The sequence below is a fragment of the Rattus rattus genome, chromosome X (assembly GCF_011064425.1).
Source record: "Rattus rattus isolate New Zealand chromosome X, Rrattus_CSIRO_v1, whole genome shotgun sequence".
Taxonomy (NCBI): Eukaryota; Metazoa; Chordata; class Mammalia; order Rodentia; family Muridae; genus Rattus; species Rattus rattus.
The window spans coordinates 76,398,033-76,414,024 of NC_046172.1; the positions used below are offsets into that span (position 1 = coordinate 76,398,033).

The window sequence follows — 15,992 nt, forward strand, 5'->3', positions numbered from 1 at the left end:
TTTTGTGAGGTTATTTTCTCAACTAAAGTTCTCTTTTCTCAAATGGCTTAAACTTGTTTAAAGCTGAAATTAAATTGGACAGCAGGAAGGATATAATGTAGACTCCCATATGTGTGATGTTTTGAGAATAAAAATGCTGCCTTTGTTTTTATCCTTAAGGTGAAGCCTGGAGGCTGGGCATGTAGATCAGTTAGTAGAGTGCTTTTATTTCATGCATGAAGTCTTGGGTTTGAACCTTAACACTACTTTAATCCTACCGGTGCTGGAAAGTGAAAGTAGGAGGAACAGAAGTTCACAGTTATCTTCAGCTATTAAATGTGATAGAAGACAGTCTGCGCTACCTGCAATATGTCTCAAAAGTAAGAAAGGTTTAAAATGTTATGTAACACTAACACACAAACAAAACACTTATAGCACATGAAAGCATGCATCTCTCCATTTTATTTAAGCTTCCCATTACGTTTCACAATAGCTCTACCATTGATCTTCATCCACAGTTATCCAGTGGACCTCATGGTTACCCATGCCTAGGGTCTAATTTATTTGACCCTAGGTGGCTCTAAGTCATCTGATTTGTGGAAGACTAGCACATTTCATACTTTCACTATGTGGTACCTCTTTTAAGAACATTCTATTCAGATATTTTCTTTTAAAATTATAGAAAATGAAGCCTTTTTCCGTACAGTATTCTCTCTCTCTCTCTCTCTCTCTCTCTCTCTCTCTGTGTGTGTGTGTGTGTGTGTGTGTGTGTGTGTGTGTGTGTGCATATGTGTACATAAGTGCATATATACACAGGTGCAAGAGACATCTGATAATCATGAAGCTGAGGCTGCTGGTGGTTTTGAGCTAACCAAAGTGAGTGAGTCTCATGGAAGAACAGTACTTGCTCCTAGTCACTGAGTCACCACTGTCATTGAAAGTGCTTTTATTTCTTGGCAACATAACCAAGCCCATAAGTATAACTCTTAAAATATTCTTGTTTGGAGAAATTGTTTTTATTTTGTGGTTCTTGAAGTCCTTGCACTTCTGATGTTGCTCACAATGAAATCTCCAAAATGATGGATCCACAAGGATAAACACTGGTTCTAGTAATTTCCTACTTTCAGACAGGTATTCCTTTAGCCTAGGCTGACCCCAACTTAGTGTGCATCCAAGGATGGCTTGGAACTTCTGATCCTTCCAGCACTAACTTGCTTTATGCTAATCATTCTAATTTTTGAAAACACTCATAGAGTAAATATTAGTTTTTGTCAACTTTCTCTTTATGAGAATACAATTCAACAAAAGACCATGTAATGTATATTACACCTCTCTTGTAACAGTGTGTAAAGAATGCTTAACACCTTATATAAATATGTGTACCTGAGCAAGATATGACCTATAATATTCTCCATGAAAGAAATCTCCATGCATCTGATGTTTTCTTCACTAATGTAAACAAATGTAAATTTTATTCACTATCTTTTCAGGGCTACTTTTCATCAGTATTCTTTGTCTGAACATCTCTAAGTGCTAAAGTTTGATGTTCTGGTATATTTATGTATTATATACTAATTAATTCAGAATATTTTCATAATTATTATGACTAGCATATATTATTTTTTATAGATTAGTGTAGATCATGATTACCTATCTCCGAGTATCCCAGAAACTCAAGTACACATATTTCAGAGTATCATATCCTGGGACCACACAAATTCAGAATAGGATTGAGAAAAAAATTCCTAATTATTAACTCAATAGAAAAATATATTCTTACGAAACTCTATTTACATATATTTAATAGCTTTGTTTGTAATCTTTGTTAACTAAAACAAAGGCTTTGATCTGGGAAATGACTAAATCACAGGCATCTATTGGCAAGATTATTACTCAGGAATTAAAATTAATCAGCCTTCCATCCTTCCCCTTTTTTCTCCTTTTATTTTATTCCTCTAATCCAGAGTCAAATCCCAACCCTCACTATAAAGATAGGATTTGGGGAAGAGATCAAGAGAGAAGGAGGGAAGGAAATGAGTAGTGTAAGACAGAGTAAGGGACAAAAGGAGATAAATGGAAGGAGCAAGGGGAATAAATGGAAATACTTAGAGGGTAGAAAGAGTTGGAGAAAGACAATGGAGTGTAGTAAAGAAAAAGTCAATAAGAGATGGAAAAAGGAAGCAACAGCACAGGAGAGGAAGTAAGGGTGACTGAGAGAAGAAGAGTAAAGAAATATATGTGGAAAGAAAAATGGAGAGATAGAGACAGACAGAGAGACAGAGAGGTAGAGAATGAGTGACTGTGAGAGAGTTAGAAAGGAAGAGAGAATGAGCATGTAACAGGAAGAGAGGCTGAAAGAGAAAGAGACAGTGGAGAGAGTGGTAAAGAAAATGGAAAGAGATATGGAAGGAGAAAGAGATAGAAACATGAGAAAGAAGAGAGGGTAAGAGAATTGAAAAGACAGAAAAGGCAAAGTAAAGAGGATGGGCAGAGATGAGGAAGAGGATTGAGAAGAGTGATAGTGATGGGTAGTGATGGACAGGGAGGGAAGAGAGAAGGAGAAATTAATGGAAAGAGAGGAGAACAAAAAGAGTGTGAAAGAGGAAAAAAGGAGGGAGACAGAGTGATATAAGGAGGGATGAATAGAATGAGACAGAATGGGAGGCAGAAAGACGTGAGCAAAACTGTGGCTATGGTTATATGGGTTTTCCTATGATTAATGACACGTGTAAACACTGAGAGATGGAGTTTACAGAGAAGCAATCCCAGGTTAGCAGTCCTCACAGATGTGGTTGAGATTGTATACCTGATTGATGAGGGGCATTGGTTCAGTTAGGGTTTCATTGTGGTGAACAACCACATGACCAAGCCCGCATTTATAAAGGCAAATATTTAACTATGACTGGCTTATAGTTTCAGAGATTTAAATCCATTATCATGGTGGGAAGCATGGCAATGTTTATGTAGATATAGTGCTAGAAGAGTGGATAGTTATAAATCTTAATCTGCAGGCAACAGGGGACTGATCTTCTGAGTATAGATTCAGGTTAGGGGACCTCAAAGGCCTTGCTTTTAAAGTAACATACTTCTTCCAAGGCCACACCTACTTGAACAAGGGCACACATTCTAAAATTGCCACTCTCTATGGGTTCAGAATTCCCACACAAGAATCTATGTGTGCCATAACTATTTAAATGACCACAGGAAGTAAGAGAGAATGTATCATATACATGTGGTAAAATGAGCAAGTAACAAACTGATAAGTAAAACAATCAAGTTACATTTGTATGTCCATATATCCTGAGTAATCTTGGTAGATACTAGAGTTTGAAATCCATTTAAGTAAAGTGTCCTTTCTGCTTACAATACATTGCAATGATATTTTATTTATTTTATGGAGTCAGATTAGTACCGTTTGAAAAAGGGTTTTTTTTTTCCTTTGGTTCTTTTTTTCGTAGCTGGGGACCGAACCCAGGGCCTTGTGCTTCCTAGGCAAGCGCTGTACCACTGAGCTAAATCCCCAACCCCGAAAAAGGGTTTTTATGAAGCAAATGTGAAGTTGATTCTGGCCAAAATATAGGAAAACAATTCTGAGTTTTCATAGTAAAATATTGCTTCAATAATTTTTGTATAGTGAGTAGCAAATGGTATAAGACAAGAGGAAAAATACCTACTATATAAAATATTGGGTAATAGAAACAAACACACTTGCATATGCCATGATTTTATCTATGTAATCACCCCCCACCCAAAAGAATTTCAAATTATGTGATAGAATAAGAGCATCCAGAAACATATAACATTGTATGATAAATATATACAGAATAAAAATCCTTTTACAAACTAGCAATGATCTGTTCAACTGTTAAAGTTATATGAAAGGAGGCATAAAATAAAAATATTTAGAATCTACTCAATAATATTTTCCAGTATTCATGAAGTACATAGCATGCAGTCAAAGAATACAATAAACCCATTATTGGACTTAACATTTATTATTCCAATTACTATTATTATTATTAGAGAGAGAGAGAAAGAGAGAGAGAGAGAGAGAGAGAGAGAGAGAGAGAGAGAGAGAGAGAGAGGAATAGAGATGTGCTTGAGGAAGTGCATGACATCATGCAGAAGTTGACAAGACAACCTTAAAAAGTTGTTTCCTTCCACTATTGTATGGTTTTCAAGGATGGAACTCAGGTCATCAGGCTTGTATGACAAGTACTTTTCTCACTGAGCCATATCACTAGTGTAATTAATTAATATATTTTATAAAACAAAATTATTGATATGTATTCATCCTTGGATGAATTTAAACAGGCAAGCGTATTGAATGTGTCATCATTTTTACTTTAATATTTGTGATAATTATATAACTAAATTATATAATTATATTGTGTAGCCCTCTTTGTATCTTTTTCTAAACCTTCTCAGGACCCCTTTTCTTTCTTTCCAATCCATGACCTCCTAATTACATGAATAAAATCTGTTCTGTTCTTGTAGTACTGTTTATACATATTTGTTTCAGGGATGGTTACCTGAAGTTGGATATCCAGCTGATGTCCTCTACCCTGAGAAACATGACTTACCCTGGCTTCTTCATTCTTTAATTACCTGTAGTTATTTGTGTAGGGTTGAGGCATTAGACTTCCCCTTTCCATATTTACATATCTATTTATGGCATTATTGTTTTTGTCAAATATTCAATGCATTGTCCAACAAAATTTGAAAAACTGTTTGTAAATACATGAAAAATGAAGATGTACATGAATGAAGAAACAGGGAAGATGATATATACCCAGAATATTAGGTATTAATTCTATAGTCATTTCCTGAACATTTAGTGTATACCATCTAGAGCAACAGACATGTCTTTCCAATTCTTTCAGGCCTAGAACATGTGGCATGAGGCTGTGATGCCTGAAACTGTTACAGCTAATTTACCTCTATGATAGGATCTGACCTTAGGGCAAATAGAATCTATATATGACACTAGAAAGCATCTTTTAAGGAAAAGAATGTCCTCCCAGAAGAATCAGACATAAGTTTTATCTGAATCCTTGATATTAGTCACTACTTTCCTCTATTATTTGTCTTAGCTATATATTACTAAATACTACATAGCACAGAGTAGTCATATAATATTAAACCATTACTGGTTAGATCATATCTTTTTCTTTACAAGACTGAATTTTATATACTTATTTTTAATTTTTAATTATATATTATCATATTATGTGTATTTGTGCCTGTAAGATGTATGCATAGGCAAACATGACACAGTACATATGTGATCAAAGGACAATTTTGCAGAGTAGTTCCTCTCCTTTCACTAAAGCAGGTTTGGGGAATAAAGTTGAGGTTACCAGATTTTCAAGTCAAGTGCCTTTATTCTCTAAGACACCTCACTGCTACAACTAAACGTTTTACACCTGTAAGTTTCTGAACACTGTGAACTAAACTTAAGGGAAAAATGTTTAGCCTCCGTTAGAAGTTTCTACATGGCTGATCAAATAGAATTTCTATGGATAGTGGCAATGTAGGTTCAAAGCCAAGATACCTTGCACTATCTGCAGGTTCCTTAATAGTCATTAAACTTTGTACTTGAATTAATACTCTTGTGATTACTTAGATATATCTTTTAGAGTGTGCAAATAACTAGTAGCCTAAATGCCAAGAATATTATCAAACATCTAAGGCCTGTAACAGAAATTTTCTTACTTTGTATTAGCCTGCCTACTTATGGTGACCACCAATATAGTCTATAAGTGCCATAATTTACTATATTTCTGTCCCTTCTTCCACAATGAAAGACACTAAGAGCCAGAGGAACATGAAATTTTCTGTGAGACTGTAGCTCCTGGGGATGTTAGAAGCTACAACCATAAATTCTCACCAACAGAACTGCCTACACATGAACTGAACAAGAATGCCACCAATAGTCATCTTAATGTGGACAGGGATGGGGTGAGAGAGCAGCTCTCAAAATAAATAAAGTATATATACAAAGAACTAGAGGTAACAAATGCTAAGCATGGGAGAAATAGTCTTCCCAATGGAAAAGTACAGCAATTGATTATATGATACCAAATGATAATATTGAAGAGATATAGACAAGTATAGACTAGGCAGACCATACTTATATATTTAAAAATTAATAAAAAGTCAATTAGTTTACTCAAAAGAGCAAGGGGGATGAGTAGGGGAAAGGAAAAGGGAATATAAAGTTATTATATTCTCAAAAATAATTTTAAACTGCCTAAATTTATGTCTTTGTTTAGCTCTATTATGAAAATGTAGTCACACTGGTAAACGGTTTTGGGGGTAATTTGAATATGTTTTTGGAATTCGGTCATTCACGTTTGATTTCAGAATAAGTTCTTATTCTTGAGGTAACAGCTGCATTTTTTTGAGTTGACAGTGAGTGATTGCAATTTAGAAAAGTCATTATGAGAATATTTCTTTACAACAAAGAGTATCAGAAGCAAACTGAGGCTAAATATAAATACATTCTTCCAGAAGTCATTCAGGATGTGAGAGAATGTAAAAAAGCAAATATAGAAGTATTTTGTCAGCTTTACTACCATTAAAAGTAATACTAAATAATAATTCTAAGGTAACCTAGCATCCTCATTAAGATGAATGTAGGTAAGTACATTTTCAGGCAAAATTATATCTAACAGGAATAATAAAGAGCATAATTTTATGAATATCTGCATGTGTTTTTGGACAGATTCTCACTGTGTCATCCAACCTGACCTGTATCCCCTATGAACAATCTTTACCCTATGATGGCCTAGAATATGGAAACCCTCCTGCCTTTGCACCCAATTTGCTGGGGTTACAGGCATTAGCCACCACACTGAGGTTTGTTTTCATGTTCTTATAGATGACTTATAAAAATGAAAAAACTTAGCACTGGACAAAGCTACAATGTGAGAAGTTTTAGTTGGTTCAATATTTTACTTATATTGTAAATGGTTTTTGTAGGCACCAATATGCATATATTTATATAGAAAATATTACCTATAGCCTAATTAATTCCTGTCAGAAAATCTTTCAAAAAGGAAATTTATTTTGAAGAAAGTTTATTTAAACATAATGTTTTTGTAGGCATTAGCTTGAGTTTTTATAGGTTATAACTTTTTCCCTCAAGTCTTCTGTAAGTGTCTCTGACCTCTATTGAATGTTTGGCTGTGGATATCTGCTTCTGTTTCAGTCTGCCGCTGGGTTGAGCCTTTCAGAGGAAAGGTATTCTAGTCTACTGTCTGGAAACATAACAGAGAGCATCACTGATAATGTCATGGATTGGTCCTTATCTATAAGATGGGTTTCAAGTTGTGCCAGTTATTGTTTGGCTTTTCCTAAAGTCTCTGTTCCATCCTTGCATTTCTTTTAAACAGGAAGAAGTCAAAAGTTTTGAGGAGGGTTTATTATCCTTATCCCTCCACTGGGGGGTCCTGCCTGGCTACAGAAAGTGGTGTGTTTAGGTCCCATGTCCACACTGTTAGGCATCTTAGCTAAGGTCACCTTGCATTAACTCCTGGAAGCCTCCCTAATCCCTGGCCTCTGGGACTTCCTAGAGATTCTCCCCTTTCTCCCACAGCTGGCAGCTGGAATCTCAAATGGACAAAAAGAACATGAAGAAAGGTCTAACATCCTTAGACATACAGAGAAGCACAAACTAAAATGACCCTGAGATTCTACACCAATCAGAACGGCTAAAACACTCAAGGGACAACACATTCTGGGAAGAATGTGGAGAAAGAAAAGGAATTCTCCATTGCTCATGGGATAGTAAACTTTTAGAAACACTGTGGAAATCAATTTGATAGTTCCTCAGTACCTCAGTTTCCTAGTTGGTGATCTAAACCCCTAGTCATTGAGAAGATAGAAGCTGTGATAATATTTTTATGTCGCTAACACTATATACACCAACCTATTTGAGTTTTAAAACTTTACACTTATTTTCACATGCTTCTTTCCACTCTTCTGTCTGCTGCCCTCTTATTTACCTATGTGATCCAAAATACCTACTTCAAATTCCGTACCTTTCTATAATTTTTCCTTTGTGATTTCTTTAGCACCATGGTCCCTTAACAGATTAAAGACTATTTTTGTATTATAAAATTTTCCTACACTACAAACTTGAATTTCTGTATTTCATTATCTCTCCTTTCAGACATTTATTAGGATGGAAATCTTCGCAGTAAACTTCTGAGCAGTCTTCTTATTTTTGTCCTTGGCTCTTCTGCTTTTATTGAGATTTGGGTAATATAATTAAAATACAGGACATATCCTGACCTATGTGATCTCACTCAGTGCCCCCTTTGTGAACTTTTCTCCACATTAGGCTCTTTGCTATTCATTAGAAATGCCAACCAGGCTGGAGGGCTATTGCATTTGGTGTACCTGCTGCCTAAAATGTTCTTTCCTAAATATGCACAGTTTGTAATTTTATTTCCCTGAACAATTTATTCAAATGTCACCACACTAAAAATGATTTCTCTAATCACCTTATAAAAAATACCTAAAATAGACATCTCCCACTGCTTTTATTTTTCACTGGTATTATTTTTTATTTCTTTAGCACTCATTACCATATAGTCATTTTACAATTCTTAGTATTTACTGTCTCTTTCAAAAATAATAGAAATTTCATGAGGTTGAAACTTTGTTTTAGTTGTTTTAATCTGACTGTATCAAATGTGAGTAAAAAATTACATCAAATTAAACAGAAAACAAATGCTGTGCAGTAAATCATGACATATGTTCTCATTTAAAAGCAGAGAATCTGTGCTTTAGAAAGAGTAAATGATATGGTCAATAGCATAAAGATGCCAATTATTGTTAAGGGATAATTTTCTTCTGGAGATGTATACAAATATGTTTTTCATGCCAAGAATGAAACAATAAAAACAAACAATTGAGTCTAAGGCTAGTTCACTAAGAGACTTGTATATTGGGGTTATTTATAGGGACATGGATAAAGAGATAATCATTTAAAATCAGCTATATTTATCAAACACTCTTATCTTTGTCAGTGACAACAAATAATAAGAACATAGAAGGAGCTCTCTGAGGAACTTGCAGGCAGATCAACCACCTTAAATATCTTTTCTACCAATGCTACTGATTGTAAAACCATGTTTGTCCTTGTAGATATTATAAACTTCAGGAATGTCCTGTACCTTCTAATATTTGTTAACCTATACAATATTGATGAATCCAAAAAGTGCATGATGACAGGAGCCTTATATAGCTGTCTCCTGAGATGCTCATACAGAGCATGACAAATTCAGAGGCGAATGCTAGTAGCAAACCATTGTACTGAGAATGGGGTCCCCCATTGGAAGAGTTAGGGAAAAGGTTGCAGGGGGTGAAGGGGCTTACAACCCCAGAGGAAAAATAGCAACCAACCAGAGCTCCCAAGGACTATTCCATTACCATGGTAGAACCATGGTTCCAGCTGCACATGGGAGAGGATGGCCTTGTTGGGCACCAGTGGGAGGAGAAACCCTTGGTCCTGCCACGGCTAGTTTACCCAGTGTTTGGGAATATCAGCATGTGGAGGCAGGAAGGGGGTGGTGATTGGGTAGAAGGAATACCCTTATAGAAGAAGGGGACGCAGGGCAGGCATGGGATAGGGCGCTTATGGATGGGAAACCTGGAAAGGGAATAATTTGAAATATAAATTAAAATTATCCAATGAAAAAATAAAAAATAGCTGATTAAATAAATAAATGAATTGTAAATAATCAAGAAGTTTATACTTGCTTTTTTATCATTAAAACTTTTTTGGATAAGGGTAGAAGGGAAAGAAATTAGAGATACAGGACATTTAGGAAGTTTAGAAGTTTAAGAGTAGTCAGAGCAAGTTAAGTTTAAAAGATGTGAGGGCTACTTGTCTGTGGTGGTGAGAATTTCAAGATCAGAGATAAAATCTGGAGGGCACCAATAGGGGAAACCTGCTGCACATGCAGAAAGATAGCCAGAGGACAAAAGACAGGGTGCAGGTAGCTGCAACAAGGCAGAGACACTGGGGTCAGGGAAGCCAGAAGGGCAGAAGACAGTGTAAATTAGGGTCCACATGGAAATCCCATGTAGAACGTAGAATTAAATCACAGGGAAATGATCTGTACATCTTAGAAGTAGCTTGATTGAGTTCAGGCAGGAAGAAATGAGGCATAGAAGAAAGAGAAATAGAAAATCACTTTTGATTTCCTTGATTGTTAGTATTATTTGTAGAAATTTTGTTGACAAATGAATTGAGATTTTTTTGAAAGGAATGAATGAGATGGTTGTCTTGTGGATGGAAATAAGGGGAAGTGTAGAGTTTCTGCAGCTGAGTTGGGCATACTCAGAACCCAGAGAGGAGGAGAAAAATGTTGACACAAGGGATTATTGAACCATCTTAATTGTTCAGTGGATTGGAATCTTGAGAGCAAGTCTATAAATAATTTTCTTTTTCATGGTAAACATCAATATTATGCAAGTGCCCCCAAGTTTAGTAATCACCAGGACCTAGCAAAGCTCATCTGTTGCTGAAGGGACACAAGTCTGTCATTTGTGGGTGCTATTACCTGCTAGTCCTGAAAACTCTCCAGTCAGCTGCTGTGCCTGAGCAAGGAAGGTGGCTGACATCCCAGAGGTCCAAGGAGATGGTGAGAGGGAGGAAATGATGAGCTGGTTGAGATGGTGAAAGAGTTGGTCAGTCTCTGTCTGGCCCGTAGCAGCAGTGATATCTTCATTTCTTCATAGCAATAGATATATGGACATGTAAGTACAAGGGTAGAGTTCTGTGTAGGAGGCTAATTTATTTTATCCATTTTTACATAAAAATAGAGGTAATGAACACATTAAGTTTGTAACAGTTTGATTGTCAGCACATCAGTGATTGGTTGCTATAGATTTTGGAAAAGGGCAAGGCTATTAAGGGAATCTTGGTACTGAATAGAGTCAGTTTAAGTGGAAAGTCACCTGTATTGCATTAAGGAAATCAAAGGGAAGAGTTGAAAATTATTTATCTCACCTGCTTCAGGTATCTCAGGAAGATGATAAGAACCATATTAATTATGTATTTGGGATAGGCAGTTTCACCTTGTCTGTGAAAAAGAAACTGGCTTATGTAGATAGTATTATTCTATTAATTAAGGATTAAATAATGGTTATTAATGTAGTCAGCTTAGTCTGTGGGAGGTAGATCCAATATTTTTTTTGAAGTTCAAAAAGAATTTTGAACAAATTGAAAATTTTAGAACAATTTGATGTTAAAAAGCAAGAGCAATGTTTCAGGTGTTCCAGTTAGGGAGGAGAAAAAGCGTTTAAGCAACTTTTAAACAAAGAACCATGAAAATTAAGTTTTGGATGAGCCGCGTTGTTCCAAGCTACAAGCTGCAATATTCCATCCATTATTTTATGTTTGGAGCACTCTTCCTGCCACCTCCTCCACTGCTAGCCCCCGACACATATGTGAAACCCTGGAAAGTGGAACAGGTAAAGAAGGGGCATAGAGGTCTAGTGGCACTCTAAGGTGGTGGTGGTGGGGCCGGCAGTGGGTATGGGTTCTTAATGCCCGAGAAGACTGTGTGGTTTCAGACATGGGTCTGCATAGAAGCTCTGATCAGTTGTTAACTCAGGAAGGGATTCCTTCCCTCATACTTTTGTTCAAACTAGAGTTCCTGTGTGGATCTAAAATGGGCCAGCAGCTGTGTTATGTATTAGCTGGTTATGTACCACCACCATGTAGGATGACAGATATCTGTGCATCACCACTGGGGTCCCAGAGTGCGATCTCCATGAAGGGTACAGTCGGAAATGGGGATTCTCAATCAATGTTTTTCCGGACTGGGAAAGAGTAGAGTCTGGGATGATTGTTGTGGTTCCCAGTCTCCTGTGTACTCAGCCACTGTTGGGAATGGGGTTACCCGGTCCACATTTCCCTCAGAGTGTCCACTAGCCAGGCTGGAAGGGAAAGGCAATGTCAAGGATGGGAGTGGACTTAGGTTTGCTTCAGAATGAGGGCCAATAATACAAAGGGGTTAAAAGAGAGAAAGCCTTCTCTGGAAGATTTAGGCATGGCTCTTTATAATGAAGCCTCCCCTACCTCCACTTCCCATAGTCCTTACTTATTTCAATTGCTTTATTTGATGGCAAATGTATAAGCATACACTTTACTCAGGGTGAACCAGGGATTAAATAACTTGCAGGAAGGAATACCCTAGAAGGGAAAGCTCATTTTGTGAACACCCAGTGCCTATCTGCATACATCACTAGCAAAGAAAACTGCAGGTTTTTATGCTACATGACTGAGGAAGTTGCCTGTCCTCTGTGGGGTGTCCTGGTTATACGTTCCAGAGCAGGTAGAGGCAGGGAGTAAGTGGCCCACTCTTACCACTCTTAACGTTCTCAGTTCTGAGATTAATTGTGTCTTAGCTCACTTAACTTTACCCACTTGATTATTGAGCCCAGAGCTCATTTATTTGGACATGCTAACTAGCTAGCTTACTTTGAAGTTCTCCTGTCTTTCCTCTCTAAGCGTCTAGGATTCCAAGCATCCTACCATATTCACCTGACATTTTATTGTATATTAACAGCCCAATCTCCTGTCCTCCTCTATGTGTTGTCAATACTTCACATTCTCCCCATATTTCCTAATTGCTTATATAAGCCAGTCCACTGTGTACTAATTTCTTATGAGGTGCCTCTGATTATGCATTTTTTGCCCTAAAGAGAGATGGAAAGTTATATGACCAATTTTTTTTTTTACAAAACACTAAAATTATCCCATCTACAATCCTACCTCACAGTATAATCAATTAGATTGTGATAGGATATTTCATCACTTCTTTAAATAATTTACCATAACATACTGGGCCATCTCCTCCTAATATAAATACAGATTAATAGATATTCCTACCCTCTGTGTTAAAGGCCATATCTAAGTATTATTTTCTAACTTTAAATATTACTGTCCCTGTGTGATTCTTCCTGTAGCTTCCATATTTTTAGATCTCATGTTTGCCTATTTAACATGAATCTGACTTGTACTCTCCCCACTCTATGTAGTGAGAGCTGTAGGAATTCAAAGGACAAAACTTCCATTTCAATTTTCCTTCATCAGTTTTCCTCCTCCAGAATCAGAAACTATACTGTATGATAGTACCTGCATGTCTTTTTCTCTTATTGTTCTTCAATCAACTGGGCAGATTATATATGACAGACAGCTCAGACTCAATTACATATATTATTGCCACCAAAAGCACCAAAAGTAATACCATAGATTTTCCCAGACTTGGATTTTCTACCATCTGCATTATTCATAATGATCACACTATATTCTTAAGTATAGCATGGAAGGAGACACACCACATTCAAGGAATGATGTCATACTATACCTTATAAATAAAGGCCACAGTAGGATTACACCTACCGACTTTCCATTCTCAGATATCTCCATTATAGTTGTATTCAACCCAAAGAGCATGCAGTGGTCATTACAGCAAAAGGTCACATCATCTTGAATAAATATAGACAGACAGAACTATTCAAAATTTCATCACACCTGATTACCTCTCAGACAGATCAACTTTAATTGAGTATCCCACTGGATATTGAAGAAAGCATGCAACTGACCATCCACAATTAATTGTCCATCATATCTGTTGCTATTCTGGCATAAATTGTATGTCATAACATTTGATGAAGAGATGAGATATGTGTCCCATATGTCACCAACAATGCATAAGCGAAACATTATCAATTGAGCATAGCTTAGTAAAATACTGATTACATTGGGGTTTCTTATAAAATTGTAGAAGAAAGACTACTTAGAGGTAGGTGGGTGGCAGAAAATAAAGAGAACCATCCTATCATGAGTGGAAACTTCATCCCTGTAGTTGTCTAGAGGACTTGGAAACACTTAACATACTGAAGTGTCTCTCCTTTACCAAGCAAGTGTTACTGCTTTCATAATATAGGGAGGTTGTTTCTAGATTTTTTTAGGTTTCATGACCATCCTGAGCCTGGTATTATTCTTTTGCTTTGTTTTACTTCCTGGATTTTATGAATCTTTCTCTGTATTCCTGGATGAAATAATTGAATAAAAAGAAAATAGCTGGAGAACATCTGGTTTTGAGAACATTTTTATTACCAATATCATGTCTATGTATTATAACAGCAATGATCCTGTCAAATGTGATGTGATTGTGTTACTGTTTTATTTACTTTAATTTTATTTTTATTTTAATTTTATTTTTTGCTTATTAACTTCACATTTCATTTATTACCCCCCCCAGGTTACCCTGTCCCATAATTTTCCCCCACCTCCTTTCCCTTTCTCATCTGAGCTGGTGAGGTACCTCTAGATATCCCCATACCCTGGCAGTTCAAGTTACTGCAGGGCTAGGCACTTCCTCTCCCCGCAAGGCCAGAGAAGCTAGTCCAGTTGAAAGAATATGTCCTATATACAGGAACAGCTTTTGGGATAGACTCCACTTCAGGACCCAGATGAATTCTAGGCTGCATACCTGCTACAATTTGTGGGGAGGCTTGGGTCCAGCATGTCTATGCTCTTTTGTTGATGATTCAGTCTCTGAGAGACCCAAGGGTTCAGGTTAGTCGTTCTTCTTGTGGAGTTCCTATCCCTTTCTGTGCCTGAAATCTTTCCTTCTGTTATTTCATAAGAGTCCCCTATTTCTATCCACTGTTTGTGTGTCAGTGTCTCTATCTGTCTAACTAAGCTTCAGGGTGGAGCTTCTCAGAGGACAACATGCTCCTGTCTGCAAGCATAAAAAAGTATCATTAATAGTTTCAGGGATTGGTGATTGCCCGTGAGATAAGTCTCAAGCCTGGCTATTCCCTCAGTCACTGCTCCACCCTCTAAGCTTATATTTCTTATAAACAGAACAAAAATTGGGTTGAAAGTTTTATGGGTGGGCTGGTGTCCCTAGGCTTCTCTGGGGATGCTGCCTGGCTACAGGAGATGACCTGTTCAGGTTTTACATCACCAATGTTTTGAGCCACAGATAATATCAACCCCATTGATGCTTGGGTGTCTCCCTTAACCCATGTCTCTGTCTCATCCTGGAAATCGACCTCAGCTCTTCAACAAATCTATCAGTTTCAGATCTGCATTCATTCCTATGTCCATTTGCCATCTCTTCTGTCCTCCACACACTTGATCCTGAACTTCAGCGTTTCTCTCCTTATTTTCATTCCTTCTAGTTCACTCCCCCCATCTACCTCTTATGACTTTTATTTCTGCTGCTAGGTGAAATTCAGGCATCCTTGCTTGTTTCCTGCTGTTTAGTTTCTCTGAGTCTCTGGGGCATAGCAGAGTACCTATATTTAATGGCTAATATATACTTATATGTAAGTACATACCATTTATATTCATTTTGGACTGGGTTACCTCACTCAAGATTATATTCCCAAGTTCCCTACATTTCCATAAAAAATTCATTAGGTCTTTAGTTTTTATTTCATCTTATTTTATTTTTTGTTAAAAAAAAAAAAAAGAAAAGTCCACAGACTGCCTTCCTCCCCTCATGCTCCCAAAGGAGAGAAGAACGATGATCAATGTCAAAAGTCAGCTACACAGAAACAGCACTTAGAGGCAGCTTCACACTTAGGAGGGGACAATAAGTTTTGTCCTCATGGTTTCGTGTATTCTACACAATCAGAGAAACTCTCTAGTAATGAACTATAGAAATGATCCCAAAAAATATAGTCTTGATGTCTTTATTTTAATGGCTGAATAGTATTCCATTGTATAGACGTACCACATTTTCTTTACCATTTGTTCAGTTGAGGAACATTGAGGTTATTTCTAGTTACTAGATATTATGAATAAAGCTGTTCTGAACATAGTTGAGAAATTATCTTTGTGGCACTGGAGCGGCAGGTCCCCCACAGTCCAGACACTGCCCAGACCTGAAGGGACACAGTCAACAGTTCTCTGCACCCAAATCATATGGGAGGGAGAGCTAAACCTTCAGAGGGGCACACAAGTCTGGGAA

The 15,992-nt window shown here is 37.0% G+C and overlaps 1 non-coding gene across 1 annotated transcript; it reads right to left on the bottom strand.

Annotated features, from left to right (window-relative positions):
- Positions 1–15,497: 15,497 nt before the first annotated feature.
- LOC116889562 lies at positions 15,498–15,707 on the bottom strand. Its single transcript, XR_004386484.1, has one exon. It is a non-coding gene; the product is annotated as a small nucleolar RNA U3 (small nucleolar RNA).
- Positions 15,708–15,992: the final 285 nt, after the last annotated feature.